Raw genomic sequence first — 17,548 nt, 5'->3', positions numbered from 1 at the left:
TAGTTCAATTAACTTCATAGCAGATCCAGCCTTGAGATAACTCCCTAACCTATTAATCCGTGACTTCTGTAGTCACACCAACGGATCATTCACAAGGACAGGGCCTGCTATCACAGGATCCCATACTGGGGGTGGATTTCAGTGGAGTCTTGCAGGAGACAAACGATGCTGAGACTGTGCTCTGTCCCTGTCTTCTGAGCTTGCCTGAGTAGGTTTTGGTAATTGAAACTAAAAGAAACATATCTGAGAAACGGTGCTAAGCAGAGACAACACTTACAGAAACATAAGGGAATTATTTCCTGGAATAACAGTACCCTTCTCTCTACTCCCACCCACATCCTATCTATCCCTTACTGGAGACCAGCTTAACGCCTATCCTCTCTGTCTCTGTGAACCTCCATGGTTAGTGACTCGAGACATTTAAAAACATTCTGATTTTCATCACAAAGGAGTTGTTTTTCAACTGGCATTAGAAGCCATAGAATTCCACCAGGAGACCAGGGCTTCCTCAGAAACTGCACAGGAGACCCGGTCTTCAAAAATATCAGTCTATCCTCATAGCTCCAATTGGCAGCCCATTCTCCCGCCCTCCCTTTTAATAAGATATCTTCTTTATTTACATCTTAAATGTTATACCTTTCCTAGTTTAACCCCCCACCCCCTATCTTATTAATCTGTGACTTCTGTAGTCACATGAATAGATCAATCCATTCACAAGAACAGGGCCTTCAGCATACCATAATGCGATCTCATAATGGGGGTGGATTTCAGTGGAGTCTTGCAGGAGACAAATGATACTGACACTATACTTTGTCCCTTTTTTCTCCAATTAGCAACCCATTCTTTTTTTCCCTTTTACTTTATTAGATATTTTCTTTACTTACATTTCAAATGGTAAACCTTTCCCGGTTTACCCCCTCCCACAACCACCCTATCTTATTCCCCCTTCCCCTGCTTCTATGAGGGTGTTCCCGCACCCACCCACCCCCATCTTCCCGCCCTGGCATTCCCCTACACTAGGACATCGAGCCTTCACAAGACCAAGGGCCTCTCCTCCCATTGATGCCTGACAGGGCCATCCTCTGCTACATATGCTGCTGGAGCCATGGGCCCCTCCACGTGTACTCTTTGATTGGTGATTTAGTCCCTGGGAGCTCTGAGGGTTCTGGTTGGTTGATATTATTGTTCTTCCTATGGGGTTGCAAGCCCCTTCTTCCGAAGATCTTTCCAGGCTGCTTCCCATAGACAGCGGGACAGAAAGCACTGCCTCTGCTGCAGTAATTAGCTGTCCGTCTGACTTCCTCATCTCCATTTTGTGCACAGGTCACTCGCAATGCAATCTTGGTACTGCTGTCTGTTCTGGTCTGAGTTGCATCTGAGCAGAGACCCTTAACACATTCTTCTTAGGGCTCAGATGTTACCTGTAGACTCAGGGTTTTGAATGCGTAGTGGCCAGCTGGTGGCGCTGTTTGGGTAGTTTGTGGCACCATTGGGAGGTGGGGCCTCACCGGAGGAAGCAGAGGAAGGGGGTCTGCTGCCCTGTGTCTTGAGGTTAAAGCCTGACCCACTTCCAGTCTCTTTTGTGCTTTCCATCTATTGAGATGGCGAGAGTCAGCTCCCGCTACCACGGTCTAAGAAACCCCAGCTAAAGTAATAATGATAATATCACTTTAGAACATAGAAACGACATCATCATTTATAGAGTAGTTACTGTCTACCAGGTGTGAGATGGGCTCTTCATGAAGACTGAACACACTTACAATGCCGGGAAGACATGTAGTATTAAATGTTATTTCTTAAGGACGAGGTAATCAAACCACAGACTGGACAATGAGCTTGGACAATGAGCTTCTTCCAGACATGTATTAGGGATACCGTGGGGCAGGATCTATACTTTGGAAAGGCACATTTCCGCTAAAGCTTCATGAGGAGAGTGTGGCTTCAGCCAGGTGATGATGGAGGAGCAGGGACAAAGGCATGCTGGGAAACAGTGAGTCTTGCAGATGAAGGGGAGTGGGATGTGCAGGGAAGGGTCTAGGTAGCAGGAGATGGGATGTCTGAGGATTTGGCTGGGACCAGGCTGAGGTGAAGTTCATTTACTACTGAGAACATTGTTCAGGCTATAGTGACTGGAAGGTGTACTGTTAAGCACAGGCATGCCATGCCCAGACCCATGTGAGGAGACAGGACCACAACTGAAGCCCTGAGAGCGGGGACCCAGCCAGGAGGTGCTTGTGATCATGTTGTGCATAGCCTCCATCCAAAGAGCTGCTCACTACCTCGCTGGGGATGGATCCCAGCTGGCTGACAAGTGAGCAAAGCTGCTCTTAAGGGATTGTGTTTCTCAGTGACTGCCTGTTCTTCCTATAGATAAGCCAAGTTTGCCAAGCAGCCCACAGATTGTCCTGCTCTATAAATAAGCTGTCTGTCTCCATTTAACCCGCCTCCTTCCTGCTCTAGGTGCGGCCTTTTCTAGAACTCAAGACAGGCAGGGAGATAGCCTGAAGCCTCTGTGGGTGTGTGGGGCTGTGGAGAGACTTGGCTGCTGTAGAGGTGGGTACTGATGTTTCTGGAGGATGCTGGTGGTGGATTTCAGTGTTCAAGTTGGCCAGGATCTAGGGAGAGGAAGATGTGGAGAATCTGAGGCCTGGAGATAAGGTTCTGGGAATCCTGATTCGTTATAAGTTCCCACTTTAAAAGGGTTCCTTATTTAGCTATTCTGTTTGCTGAAACATATTTATCTGATGCCTCACTTAGGTCCCCTGAATCCCTTTAAGTGTTTTCTTAAAACTTTACCTTCTGCATGAATTCAACTGAGTCCTAGTTTCTCAATGTGAACTGCTCCTGCTGATATCTCTTTCCCTGCTCCTGCCTGCACCTCCCTCCCTGCTCCTGCCTACACCTCCCTCCAGACACTGCTTGGTTGCTCTTAGCCATACACTCTGTCAGTTTCTCATATGTAATGTCATCAGCTTGCTGTTTCTGTTTCTGCCCCTTTACCCAGCATGTTAGGTCCTCACGGACAGGTTCTATGTGCACTGTGTTTCCCAATTCTTCCAAGTTTCTAGAAAGTATGATCCATAAATATTTGCTGGGTTTCTAAATCTGTGCTCATGTTCATATGCGTGTCCACATGTTAGTGCATATGAGCGCAGTACACACGTGTGTGTGTGTGTGTGTGTGTGTGTGTGTGTGTGTAGGTGTGTGGTGGTGTCAGGAGTCAATTTCAACTTCAGTGTCTTTCCTGGTTGCTCTCTAACCTTAGTTTTTTGAGACACAGCCTCTTGCTGAACCTTGGGGTTTACTGATTCCGGTAGGCTGACTAGCCAGTGAGCTCCCGAGGTTTTCCTTTCTGCCCCCACAGTGTAGCAGACCATTTGTACTTTGCCATACCATGCCTTTTACACTGGTGCTGGGGATTTGAACTCAGGTTCCCATGCTTGTGCAGACTGAACCATTTCCCAAACCCCTTAATAAATATTTAATACTCGTCTTTCTGCCATCGTAGGAACTTTAGATGAAAATCTCAATTAGTTTCAGAGATAACAAGCTATTAAAAGGAATGTATATATGAAAAACTGCCCATGATAACTTTTATTGTTCATATTTGTTAATTTTTCATTACATTTATTGATATATTATTTGTGTCTGTATGGGAGAGAGAGAGGGAGAGAGGAGACAGACAGACAGACAGACAGACAGACACACACAGAGAGAGAGAGAGAGAGAGAGAGAGAGAGAGAGAGAGAGACCAGGCTTAGTGGTAATTACCTTTGCTAACTGACCCATCTCACCGGCCCCTTTGTTATTTCAAGACAGGGCTTTTTTCTATAGCTTGAATTCTCAGTGATCATCCTGCCTCAGTCTTGTGAGCCCTGAGATTACATGTGATCCAGGACACTGAACTGCTGCTTCTTTTTTAAACAAAGGGCCACAATCAAATTACCAAATTACTAAAGAACTCAAGAGCCTGGACATTCATTCTCAAGCACTGGGTGAATTGTCTCTCTGAAGACATTGGTACCTACACCAGGCTGTTCTGTCCACTGGACATGTATCATGAGGTCACGGTGATAATTTTCAGTTTCTAGTAGCTGACAAGAAGGAAGAAAATTGTTTTATGTTATTATATTTTTATCCTATTCAGACATGATTTTAATATGTAAAATGATTAAAGAATGTTTTATGTATTTTTCTGCCCCATTCTTAGAAATCTATGTGAATTATACACTAGATTTGGTCAAGTCACATTAAAAAAAATTAACCACTATTTTTACTTCATGGTTATAGGTATTCTGCCTGTATGTGTGTCTGCTCACCACGTGTGTGTTCAGCGCCCACGGAGGCCAGACAAGGACTCCTGGAACTGGAGTTACAGCTATAGTGAGGCCCTGTGTGGGTGGTAGGCATCGAACCTGGGTCCTCTGGAAGAGCAGCCATCCTTTTATACCCATTTAGCCATCTCTCCAGCCCAGGGTCTATCCTCGTTCAAAGTGCTCAATATCACAGACACTAGCAGAAACAATACCAGCCAAGGCAGTTATAGAAGACTTGGGGTATTTATTTATTTTTTTTCTTTGGGAGCTTTTGTGTGACTCATTGATCAGGTCAGTATAGAGAGTCTAGGAAGAGAAACAAGATGAAGGCCAGAGCATGTGGCATAAAGGGAGAGAAACTGGCAAGGACATGGGAAAATCTTGTCATAGAACATATGATTGGCAGGCAAATATGGGCATGCATTTAACTTTACTGTCAAAGCAATGAGTAAAGTGAATATTGAAGTTTTATTTTATACAATTACATTACTAAAAACGCAAACGAGGTCCGCTCACTCTTGAGTGGCTAGTGGGAATGATAGACCTTTAACCCTTTCAGAAAGTTTTAGGGGGAAGACATCTCAAGCACGCTAGAAGTCTTAATAGCCTGTTTTCTGTAGCTGTATTTGTGGAAATTTATATTTTAAAAGTAAACTAAAGGAAGGGGAAGGATAATAATACTAACATGGCTCTTTCTTGAAAGTTACCTCCAAGGCAACCTCTGAGACTGACCCAAATGAAAAATGAAAGAATTGCATCCATTTAGAAGAATCTTTCAAAGAAAATGTATCAGCTTGAGAAACACTGTTGTTACAAAGATAAGGGAAAAGGAGGTAGATACATTTTATTTTTATTTTAGTTTATTTATTTTTGCTTGTAACTCTGTAAATATCCTCAGAAAAACAGTACCAACCCAGGATGACATTTTTCATTGTGGTGACATCTTGGTCTTGAAAAAAATTTTCCCATGTAGTGTTTGTTTTTGTGCAGTGCCCACCCACAAAGATTCCAATATTAACATCTTTTTATAAATACATAAAATTTTTATAACTATAAGAAGTCTCATGTGAAAGATGGGAAGTAGTCATGTGGTGTGGGCTTGTTCATTTTGCTGTGATTACACACCTGTCAGGATTTATGTTGGCATGGTTTAGAGAGGGTGCAGCCCATTGTGGTGTAGAAGCCAAGGTGGCAGGACCCAGTGCTGTCTGTGGTGGTGGGAGCATAAGGCAGCTTGTTCATATCTTAGCTGATCAGGGAACAGGGGGCGGGACCTGAAGCTGGCTGCCTGTAACCCAGAAGTTGTCCCAGCTCCTGTAGCTTTTTGGTAGCTAGGCCCCACCTCCAGAAGACCCCACAACTTTCCAGAACAGCGCCACAACCTGGAGACCAAGTGTTCAAATACATGAGCCAGGGAGGGCATCTCCTCTTCACCCGGGATAGTGAGGAGTAAATGACCTGTCATATATAAGGAATTCAGCATGAGGCCCGGCACAAGCAGGCCCAATAGACTGAGTTATTATTGTCACTAAAGTGCCGGACACATACTGTCCACAGAATGTTGTCATCCAGTCTTTAACCCTTTTCAGTGTCTTGTTCTAACACCGCTCAACATTTGGTAATACATTCTGTTAACTCACAGACATGAGAAATAACTCGGGATGGCTACAGTTTGACCTCTTCATGTGACATGGAAGGCAGCCGAGACCATAAGAAGGCACCGTCTAGACCAAGGTCACACAGCAAATCAAATTTTCTCTTTGAAAATCAGGACTAAAACCCCTTGTCACAGGAGTCAGTGAGAGAACTCAGTGGGTAAAGGAGCTTGGCATGCCAACAAATTGTTTGGTGTTTGGTCTCATGACCCACATAGTGGACAGAGAAAAGCGACTCTTGTATGTTTCCTTCCACCTTTATCTGTATGTTTATGCTACACACAGCTGTCCACAGAAATAAACACACACAGTGTAATGTTTTTGGCTTAAAACTTTTGTTCTCCTTCCCTTGCAGGCTTCTTGTCAGGATCAAGTGGGATGGCACGTCTTGCCAAGCAGAAAGACCTGCAGCAACATGACTGAGCGTCACCCATACAAATGTAATTTCCAGATGGATTCTTCCTGAGATGTGTGGCTCTCAAGCTCCATTCAGCAAACATACCAGGTTTCCCGATGCCTTGCTTGAATGTGTGTGTGGCTCGTGACTGTGTAGTCATGGAGGCAGCTCATGGGAGATACTGGGGAACACTTCTCATCCCCAGCTGATTCCAGCATTTGATGTGGCTTCTCTCCATTGGTACCCTCCAGTGTGCCTGGCTCTGGGCTCAGTTCTCTGTCACATCAGCTCTTGAAATCACTTATATCAAGTGATGGAGAAGTATTGAAGAAAATAACATGGAGGCATTGGCCAGAGCTGTTGTGATGCACTGTGTCCCAGATGGGCTCAAGTGTGACTGCCCGAATCTCTGCCGGCTTCCTCAGTTCCCTCTGTGGTCAGCAGGCTGCACAGGCAGAGGCTCGCAGACCCCGTGTCTTCCTTTGTATATTTGTATATTTGTACATTCCAACCTCCTCCTGAAATCTGTTCAGGAATTTCCCCCAAGGTAAAACAGGCACCCAACTGCTTTCTGGGTAGTGGGAGGAATTCATAGATCTGACAGGCATCTTCGATACTCTTTTCATTCCTATCTATGATAGAAGTGTTCAAATGTAAATAAACGAGTCAAATAAAGACCAGCAATAGCTCCTAGATCATTGAGAATAATATCATTATATATTTACATAGATGGAAAAAAGAAAAATGTTATGCTTCTCTTCTTTCTCAGCCATCTTGATTTGTTTCTACATAACATATAGAGAACAGTTTTCTCTTGTCAAATATTCATTTTCCGAACCGTTTAACAGCTGAGAGGCATTTTTCTATGTAACCATGTCTTATTTCTGGACACAGAGAAACAACTTGGAGCCTTTATCACCACGAGGCTTCTATCAACTCCTTGTTAGCTCAGTCTTTCGTGCAGGCGCTCAAAACTTTCTTCAGATTTAACTTCATGTTTTAAATGGACGAGAAAAGGACTGCACAATAAAAAAGTTTAAAAGGTAACTCAATAAGAAAAAAAAAGTGGATATATGAGATTATTGCATCAGAGTCCTCTTAGATGTTCTCAGTGTGCACATGTGTGTCTATGCATAGAGTAGGCTAGGCTGGCTGGGTAGTCATTGCTGGGGTGACAAGTGTGTACTGTCACCTTTTGGTCCTTAGCTTCTGGGGATGGACTCAGGTCGTCATGCTTGGGAGACTGAGCCTTGTCTTTGGCCCATGTGTTTTCTTTTTGTCTAAGTCATGGTAATCCACAGAGAGATCATTGGAGATGTTATTTGATATCTTTCAAAAATAAGCATCCCATTATATAGATTCCACTCTCCAACCTCCATTCTTTCACACTTCTGCTTGGTGGTGTCAATTTACCTACCATGAGGTTCCTCTCTTTCTCTTTCCTTCAGACTTGGTCCTGATGCAGGAGGCTGCTGATAAACTTTGTGTCACCTGTTGTGGGATTTCTGCTCACTCGACCATGTGAGCACTGTTTGATGTCAAGTGAAGGTTTGGCTTGAGATTTTCTGCTTTGTGATATGTCTTGGGAGCAATGCTGGTTCCCAATCCTGTTTAATTCACATTGAACCCTACCCAGCATCCCTTCTGAGACAGATAGGTATGGAGATATTTAGGGACACTTGCGGCTTCTTAAAGAATGGGGCAAATTGTCTTTTGTCTTGGCACAGCTTCACAATTGTTTAACGTAAGGTCATATTTGGAAGAAAAAAGAAGCAGAAGAAAGCAGCCTTGAATTCTACAGCTTGAGGTAGTGAGGGCTGGGTCCTAACAGAGGCAGGGGCTCAGTGGTCAAGAGTATTAAGACGTGCTTGTGCCATTTACTGTCTAATACTGAGAATGGAAGGGAAAGCTGACTAATGTATACATTTTTAAGCCACATCTTTAGGCTGTTTCCTATGAAGGATCTGGCATTAGCTGGCAGGCAATATAGATATGCTTATGGGAATGTGGAGCCGAGACTGGAGTCATGCGGCTACAAGCCAAGGAATGCATCCTCCAGAAGCTGGAAGAAGAGATGAATTATCCTCTACTAGATAATTTCTCCTGCATAGAGCACAGCTTGGTCTCTAACTTGACTTCAAACTTCTGGCCGCAGATTATGAAAGAATACATTTTTGTTGATAGCCACCAGGTTTATGGCTAATTTCTTGTGGCAATCTAACCTTAGGACATTGACATAGTGGGTTGACAATAACTAGTATTAGTTCATTACTTACCCCTCAGGACAAACCGGGCATGGTGACTGGCATCTCATCTTTACAGCTCTACAGATGATATTGCTTTTGTCACCTGCAAACGACAAGTCAGCATGCTGTGCCTGAGGAGATTCAGTGATTCGTGCACAGCTCCGTGGTAGGTCAGTGGTGGGAGTCAGGATGTACTTTTGGAATTTCAACTAAAGTCCTTACTCATGGAAAAGAGCATGAACTCTCCTCCTTTTCATAGACTCAGGATACAGGGCCTGAGATCTAGCAGCAGGAATAAGCTGGCCTCGGCCATAATGCACTTTTCTTAAAGCCTCATTGTTGGTGTTTGGTTTCAAGCATTTCTCGGTATCACGCCATGATCTCTTGAGCTTTTAAAAGTGGGTGGGGCGTAGGGGAGGTGGTCTTGAGGGTGTAAGTCAGTAAGATTGCAGTGAGAGGGTGGGAGTTTGGGGGAGAGGAAGCAAATGGAGATCTACAAAGACATCTAGCAACTTCTGTTTCAGGTGGAGATCCTGTTAAAACATCCAGAAGATGTGGGTATTTCAGACTAGACCTATCTCCCACCTACTTGTGTCTGTGGGGAAAACAGTTTTACCTTTCCACGTCTCAGTGTCTCCATTGATAGGACAGAATCCAATTCTGTTCCGATTGCTTCACGGCACTATTGTGAGAGTCAAGTGGAATTCTACTCATGAGAAACTATTCTACAGAAAGACCTGACAAGAATATAAATGGGCAGAGACGTCGTGGCAGCCTGTTCTGTTCCAGCCCAAACAGAAACAAATAGCCCCACAAAAGGACCATGCAGCAAATACAAAAACCAGAGTCATCCAACGAACCTGGAAATGATTATGTATCATCAGCTGGATGGAAAGCTGTGTCACCATTAATAAGAATAGTTCTGAAATATGCATAACTCCATGGGAAAGTGCTTGAACGTGCTGTTAAATGGAAAGAGAGGGATCTAAAAACCTACTCCATAATGTGTAAAATCATTTAGAAACACAACACTACCCTCAGAGAGGACAGAAACACAAAAAGCCAAATGGTTACAGTGAGGAAGTTTGGAATAGATAAAGATGTTTTAGTGATATTAAAAGTTTGGGAAATACCACTTAGAAATTTAGATAAAATAAACATGAATGTGCACGTTGAATCTAAAAGGCCAGAGATCTGTTTCCCAATTCCTGCCGATGGGGAAGCTATGGTTTATAAATCTGAAGTGTTTGGAAAGGAAAGCAGTAATGACTGTTCGCCAGGTGATGACAGCTTGGAGTGTGAGTTCCTTAGGGGTAGGCATGGTGGTGGTCTACACTGGCTGGTGTGTGGGAGGCCTTCTGTGAGCCTCTACCCAGCAGCCGGGGTCATTTCTACTTCCTGGACTGTGGAACTGATGGAATGAGTCTATTGCCTAAGTAATACCAACGGCGGCAGGCTCCAAACTCCCCTCACAGCCAGTGTTGTCTACACTCCTCATGGATGCCAGCAGCCATTACAAATGGGGAGGGGCCAACGTACCTCCATCACTTTGGTCTCCCTATCTCTGTCACTCAAGAGGTTCCCTAATCCCCAGATTTTATGGATATATTAGATCACATGGCGAAGGAGAATTAAATTTACCTTTGGGGTTAAGCTTGTCAATCTATTGACATGAGCTATTACTGGGTTATTGTTCTGGATTATCCTCATGGCCTTAACATAATTTAAAAAATTCCTTTGAGATGAGGACAGCTGGAAAAAAGAATGAGAGAGGTCACCATGAGAAAGACAGACTCCTCCTGCTGGCTGTGGGGGTGGAAAAGGGAACCAAGGAATGTCAGGACTTCTGGAAGCTGAAGAGAAAAGAAAATGGGTTTACTCCCTCTCTCCCCAACCCCCTACAGAGTCTCCAGAACAATTCAGTTCTGCCAGCATCTTAACTGAGGCTGTTGAGACTCAGTTTGGTCTCTGGCCTCAGAGTTAGGAGGTAATATATATGTATGTGTTAGATGACTTGTTTGTGGCGATGCAGATAGTAGCATCAGGATCCAGTATATTGGGTGTCTCTAGCTTCCTGGCTGGGTCACTCTGAAACTCGGACATCGTAGCCTCCCTCAGGGAGGGGAGATGTGTGGGCAGAGCCCACCTTAGCTGGAAATTAGTCATCCTGCTCAGGGTAACTGCTTGCTAATCTGATGAGTAACGTATGCATTGCCTCTGACTAACTCATTCTTAAGTGAAGAGTCTCTTGCTTAAGTCACAGGCGAAAGCTAAATAAGGCCTTAAGGATTTATACCCACGATGGACTGATGCCTGTGTGAATCCCCCGATGTGGGAGTCATCATCCTTATTTCATGGCTGAGGAAAATGAGGCACAAGAGGGCTTGAAGACCAAGCCCCAGCGTGAACAGCAGATTGAGGCTGGAATCCTCAGTACCTGCCTGACCCAGCTCTTTATGCTGTGTTCTCAGATCTGACTTGCTGCTTTCTTCTGGAAGGTGATGAAGAGATGTCATCTTCCTCTGTAGAGACTTGGTCTCTATGACGCATCCCAGTTCCCATGTTAAAAGACCACACATGTAGGTGCTGCTGGCCACTATCTTTAATTCCCATTAAATTACACACAGAGGAAACGCCTCTAAGTTCTTCTAGCAGTGAGTTGGCTTTCGGGGGCTCAGCAGACTTTCAAGAAGTCCTCCCTCTGTTTTGAATCCTTTGAGAAGTACCTCCTTGCCTCAGAAATTCAAAACCCACTTTTAAAATTGATCAATACTGGAAGTTATTAAACGTGTGTGCGTTAGTCCAGATGTTCTTTGATTTGAAGTTAAAAGACAAGAAAAAAAAAAAAAAAAAAACCCAAACCCAGAACACTTCAACTGCAAAGGTGAGAAACACATGGCTATTTTTTGATGTGCATGAGAGAAGTCAGCTAGACTTTTGGTAAAGGGAAAACACACACACACACACACACACACACACACACACACACACACGCGCGCGCGCACACACACAGGAAGCACACACCATGCAGTTCCCCTCTACTTCCTATCCCTTTCTGACGGCAGGTTTCAATTTCTGGAAACACCTCTATTGCTGCCCTAAATGGGTCTCTGATAGTATTACTTTTTGTAATTTGGTCAATAAAGTCCTCCAACTACCATTCATACCCCCTGCTCCATTGCAGATAGCATCACGAATAAGTCTGCAGTGTTGAAGCAGCCATGGGATGCAGAAGAAAAGGCCCAGTAGACTAAAGCCAGAAGACTAGAACTTCCCCAAGGTCACACATTCAACGTCTTCCCTTGTTCTAGTAATCCGCATACGCAGGTACTCAAAATCCACTTAATGGACAAATTGATGGGCGTCCTGGGATTGTCTGCACAACCAACTGCATGTGAATCTGAGAGCACCGGGGCGTCAGAAGGACGAGCGTCTGGGATATTTTAATATTTAGTATTTCCAGACTCAGCAGGCAGTGGGCTAAATCTGTCTACTGATGGGCAGGCTTGAATTATGAAACCACTCACGTAGGTAGAGAGGTTGCCCTGAGCCAGAGGAAATTGTTGCTGTGGGTGTTGCTCAAGGTGGCTGGAGGTGGGGCTGCTCTGCTGGGGGCAGATGACAAAAGAACAGGTGAACGATCAGAGTGGAGATACGGACCTGGGTCAATGTGGGTGTGGGGGTGGAAGCCCAAATTCTGTACGCTCCAAAAAATGTGGGAGCGGAACCACTGAAGCAAAGAGGCCTCACAGGACAGGACAAGTCCAGCTTTCTGTAGGGTTAGGCGGCTAGGCTGCCCCCTTGTGGTTAAGGGGCTGAAGGGAGAGGAGTTTATGAGCCAGTTTCTGCCTGCCAGATGTTCTGAAGCCTTCCTCCTTCCACCACAGCTGACCACGGTGGTGATGCTCCCGCGAGGCTGAAGATTTGGAGCCAAGTGTGATCCTCAAGGTAAGAAAACCCTGAAGGTTGGATGTAGGACTACTACGGGCGGAGTGGATTTACGCTCGGGCCAGAAAAGGAAAGGAGGCAGCTAAACTATAGTAAGATTTGACACAGCACATAAATACTAAGTATTTGTTGATGCTCTGACTGCATATGACGTAGTGCTAAGCACATCACATGCATTTTCTCAATTTCTTACAATAACCCTGCTTGTTCGATATCATTCTTCCCAGATTTATAGACGAGATTCAAAGCGGAGACTTTAAAGTAACATATTGGTATTATAATGTTTGTGACAGTTTACAGCTGTGCTTTATTCCAGGCAGGCACTTGACACTTGTTGTAAGAGGCATGGTTTCTTTTTCTTTAGAGATTTATTTAATTTTATGTACATTGGTGTTTAGCCTGCATGTATATCTGTGAGGGTACCATATGCCCTAGAACTGGAGTTACAGTTGTTATAAACTGCCATGTGCTTGCTGGGAATTGAACCTGGGCCCTTTGGAAGAGCAGCCAGCACTCTTAACCACTAAGCCATCTCTCCAGGCTCCTGTTTATTTTTAATTTTTATTTTCATTATTTCCAGTAGGGATGCTGAGACTTACAGAATATCATCATCAGTTAACTTACAATGAAGGAAACCACCTCCAAGAATAGCAGCTTGAAAAGAACCGTTGCTTACTTTTTAATGTTGGAGATGTGGTTTGGTTCAGATGCTGGGTTCTTGTGGTTTCAACTGGTTTAATGAGGCCATCGTGCTTTGGTGGTTATGTTTGGTCAGGTGTGTAGCTCTACTTCAAAGAGTTGGAGAGGAATGGGCTTGGAACTATTGGTGATTGATCCACAAGTCTGTCATCCATCAGGCCAACTGGGGTCTGGCCAGGGAAACTGGGGGAGGTGCGTATCCAAGGCCACTGAGGATTCAGTAAGAAGCCGTTTCCCCTGTCCAATGGTGAGATTAGCTCTAAGAAGACTACTTATGCCTATCTGGACATTTCCAAGGATATCTCTTTCTATGCAAAGGAGTAGGTCTCCTCTCCTATCAACCCTAAACTGCCAATGACAGATCAAATTCACATTCATCAGCATGGCCATAGATAGAAATACTCAAACAGAAATAAATTACACTTATTTAACCACATGCATTATTTAGACTTAGAAAAATAGTATCCTTAGTCTTGCAAAGGAGAGTAAAGTCCAAACAATCTGGCCATGCAAAAATTGTAAGTGAAAGATGGTGCTATTTAGGCCTGACTTCCCAAATGCTCAAGCTATAAAATATTTAGTATTGGTTCGAATGCATCTTCCTTTAAATCCAAGATCGTCTCTAGGCTAGGTACCCCGGCAACAGCTGCATTTGTGATTCCACACATGGTGTTTTCTGGATGCCACAGATGTGTTGTGTCCGTGGAAGGGTAGAGATGTAGGTTAACAGTCCCTCCCTCCCTGGAGCCTCGCGTGGGATTTGGTCCTGGACTGAAACAGCTCCTTCGAAGGTAAAGTGAAACCTATTATTTTCAAGAATAATCCTGGTTACTAAACTTTCTAGAAGGAAGAGAATTCATGCAATCTGTTAGGAGAGCATTCGGGCAAGAAACTTAAGAGTCAAATATTTGGAAGGCCTAAGGTTGTCGCCAATCATGATATCATCTTGGAGAAATGTCCCAGCAGTTCTAACCTTTTATTTCAATATAGCGAATGGGGGTTAGTAACTGCCAGGCATGTGTTGAACTGCAAATAGTGGGAAACCCAATAGAAATTGATTTCTGGGTGGGAGGTGGAAAATGTAAGTTAGTGTCGGTAACTAGGGAATGATGTTTGAGATCCAGCTGGCTTCTGTTCCTGGGCACTGGTTCTTACAGTGAGAAGACAGTGCCTTCAGACAGGAAGAAGTTGTGGGCAAAGGGCAGGGGCGGGGGGGGGCGGGCAAAGGAAAATGCTGACTGGGATAATTCTCCATAATTTTAGGGGACACATTTCTTGGAACCCCCAACCCCACGAACAGTCTTTGTCAGTTAAGGGTCAATAGGAGAGGAGAGTCACTTTTTCTTACATCTTATTTTCCAGAACTGAACTATGGCTACCAAGCTGCAAAGAATCCTGGGAAGGTGATCTTTTATATCTGAGCATTTTCATCTCTGAATGAAGTGGAAAGCCTGTAGGTAAAGAAGAACAGTAACTAGAAAGAGATCCCAAGTCTCCTTTTGTATCCTGGACCAGTGGGGCTGTCATTTGTTGATCTAGCACTCGGCAAGCTGTGTAAGCTTATTTGGCTAGTCATTCACTTTAATTCCTGCATAAACACAAAGCAGGTGTGGATTCTACTTTGTATACATGGAGAAACTAAGGCACAGAGAAAATAAGGCAGGTTCACATAGGCACAATGGGATGAATTAACCCCAGTATCTATATCTACTGGGTCCCAAAAGGTGAAGGAGGTCTCAAGTCAGTTTGTTTTTGTAATGGCCTCCAAGAAAGTGGTTGAAGGCATCCTCTCCCTTCTCACTCTACAGACCTGAGGAAGGAAGGATGAGTTCCTATGGAGATGTCTGGGGTCTCTAGAGCTCTTGTGGAGATCTTTGTCCTCCAGCAAGCTTCTTAATGTTTCCTGATTTCTGAGAGCTGAGCTTCGAGGTCTGCCCTTTCCAGAAGGGTCCACCCATCCCAGAAATTAGATTCCTTCCTCACTGTTAGTCTGTTGGTAATTTCATGTGTGCCAGATACACCCATTGGAAGGAAATAGAGCAGGGCTCAACTGCCCCTGATTCTCAGGAGTAAAAATGATCCAATACTTGGCCCCTGAGCAAGGGATGATGTCAACAGTCAAGAAATGCAGCTTTGGGAGGCTGGTGGCTGTGCTGAATTGTACCTTGCCACTTACTGGCCATGTGACTGGTTTGTTCCTTCATTAACCCTTAGCTTCTTAGGAGCAACAGGAAAGAAAAACAATCATACTCATGTCTCTGAGTTGTGAGGAGTGGAACACAGGGCCACTTAGAACAAGACCTGCCACACCAGGACCTTGGTCAGTATGGTAGTTTGAATGAAAATGGCCGCCACAGGCTCACAGGGAGTGGTACTATTAGGGCTTATAACTTTGTTGGAGTAGGTGGGGTTTCATTGGAGGAAGTGTTGATCACTTGGGGTGGGTTTTGAGGTCTCTATGCTCAAGTCAGGTTTACTGGCTCAATTTTCTTCTTGATGCCTGTGAATCAAGATGTAGACCTCTTAGCTACCTCACCAGCAGTGTCTGCCACATGCTGCCATGCTTCCCTCCATGATGATAATGAATTAAACCTATGAACTGTGAGACAGCCTTAATTAAATGTTCTTCTTTATAAGTTGCTGTGGTCATGGTGCCTCTTTAGAGCAATAGTACACTAAGAGAGTGTTTATGGAACATCTTTTTTCAGACTCCTCTCTGATCAATGAGCTTCTTCAGATTCAGTCTTTTGAATTCTGAAAGCTGTGTCTCTAGTTAGTCTCTAGCAAGTAAATACTGCAGGTATCAGTGAAGGCCTTGGGTTTTGCTGTTCAAGTGGAACCAGAAGATTTGTTAAGCTCTAACTTTCCTGCCTTTCTGAAGACGGTGTGAAATGAACCCATGCAGTTGTGTGATGTGAAGATCCTACTATCAGTCAACTAAGAAAGACAGGCTGGGGAACTGTAAGGAGCCCTTCCCTTCAGAGTCAGGCCTGAGCCTGCAGGCTTTACATCTACCATTTTCCTCAGCGCTGACTCTATGCCAAGTACAAGAGGGTCCATCTTCAGAAGCAGGCAAGCGTAGGGGACAGTTCCATATTCCTGGGACTCTATATGGTTTTGGAATATACATTCTCCTTCTAGTTACGCACTTTGCCTGCCACATATGCATACATCCCTCCCCAAGCAATGCATCTAACAACCCCTGACTTGCATCTGCAAGGGGTTACAGGTTCACCCTCTCCGAACAATAGGATAAATTTATCTTCTCCCAACAACAAGCAAACTTAGTTTCTGTTAAAATATTTTCTCAATATATCTGGTTATGAAGACTAGAAAGGCCAGTTCAGTCTGAATTCATTTTGGGATTCATATATTGTAAGGCAAAACTGGGACCTCAAGTATGCTTTTAGGGAGAAGTACACTTTACCTTTTTACCATGGAATGTCTATGCACAGTTGTGTGTGCATATGATTAAAATCAGATGCATTGTGGCAAATGGTGGGAAAGGACATAAAAAAAAAAATCTTACCTTTCAATCAAAACAGAGAACTATCTTAGTATGCTGGTTAGTAAGTAAACCCCTCCTTTTGAGCCCCATAAAAGGAAGCTCCAAATAATAACTGGCACTGTTAATTTCAACAATACGTTCATCTCTAATCTATACATCACTTGCCTCTGGATAAAAGTTCTTGCTGCTTCTGCCAATCTGGTTCAGCCCTAACTTTCAGTTCTTTGGATAAGAGGCTAAGAGCCTAGAAACACCCATCTTAGATCCTGAATGCTGGCTACACTTTGACATGCTCCACCTGTTTTTCCTTGATGTGCACTTCATGACCTAAGGACCCGAGGTCAAAGCCTCTGTGTCATGATATTGGCCAAGCCCTTCCACTGATTTTAGCTTCGGTTTCCTTTTCCTCTCTAAGAAGTGTCTCTGTGGTCCCTTTCAACTCTAGTTTTCTAACACTCACTAGAAGATGGGTTTGGGCTTGGGAAGCAGCATGCCTTGGAGGTTTGGGTCTTGACTTATTCTGTTTGAAGACTGCTCTAATTTATTGGTCCTGGTAATGATGCTGAAAACATAACCCTGAAAGCAGCGACTGAAATTCCATTTTCCCATCCAAATGTGGTGCTTAAATAAAATTCAGACTCATGGAGCAAACACAGAAGAGTAGAAATGGATAGTGTTTCTCCTGTCTTTGGGTCCCAGAGGAGGCTGTAAGCAGCAGGGTCTCCCTTCAACCATATGGGTTTCTGGCTTGGAGAGCCAAATAGGCTCAGAATAGAGAA

The 17,548-nt window shown here is 44.1% G+C and overlaps 1 long non-coding RNA gene across 6 annotated transcripts; it reads left to right on the top strand.

The window, feature by feature from the left end:
• The first annotated feature begins 1,517 nt into the window (after window positions 1-1,517).
• On the top strand, window positions 1,518-15,866 carry LOC117719339 (uncharacterized). Of its 6 annotated transcripts, none has more exons than XR_004608145.2 (9): window positions 1,518-5,149; window positions 5,959-6,050; window positions 6,327-6,411; window positions 7,263-7,411; window positions 7,817-7,916; window positions 8,691-8,780; window positions 9,139-11,941; window positions 12,502-14,052; window positions 14,624-15,866. It is a non-coding gene; the product is annotated as an uncharacterized LOC117719339 (long non-coding RNA). The 6 variants fall into 6 exon arrangements; XR_013103276.1 differs by having other exon boundaries at window positions 6,327-7,411; window positions 12,502-12,562; window positions 13,951-14,052; XR_013103278.1 differs by having other exon boundaries at window positions 6,327-7,411; window positions 7,817-7,889.
• The last annotated feature ends 1,682 nt before the right edge of the window (window positions 15,867-17,548 follow it).

The sequence above is a fragment of the Arvicanthis niloticus genome, chromosome 13 (genome assembly GCF_011762505.2).
Source record: "Arvicanthis niloticus isolate mArvNil1 chromosome 13, mArvNil1.pat.X, whole genome shotgun sequence".
NCBI lineage: Eukaryota > Metazoa > Chordata > Mammalia > Rodentia > Muridae > Arvicanthis > Arvicanthis niloticus.
The sequence above is the reverse complement of the archived record's forward strand: the minus strand, read 5'-3'. Positions and strand labels throughout refer to the sequence as shown.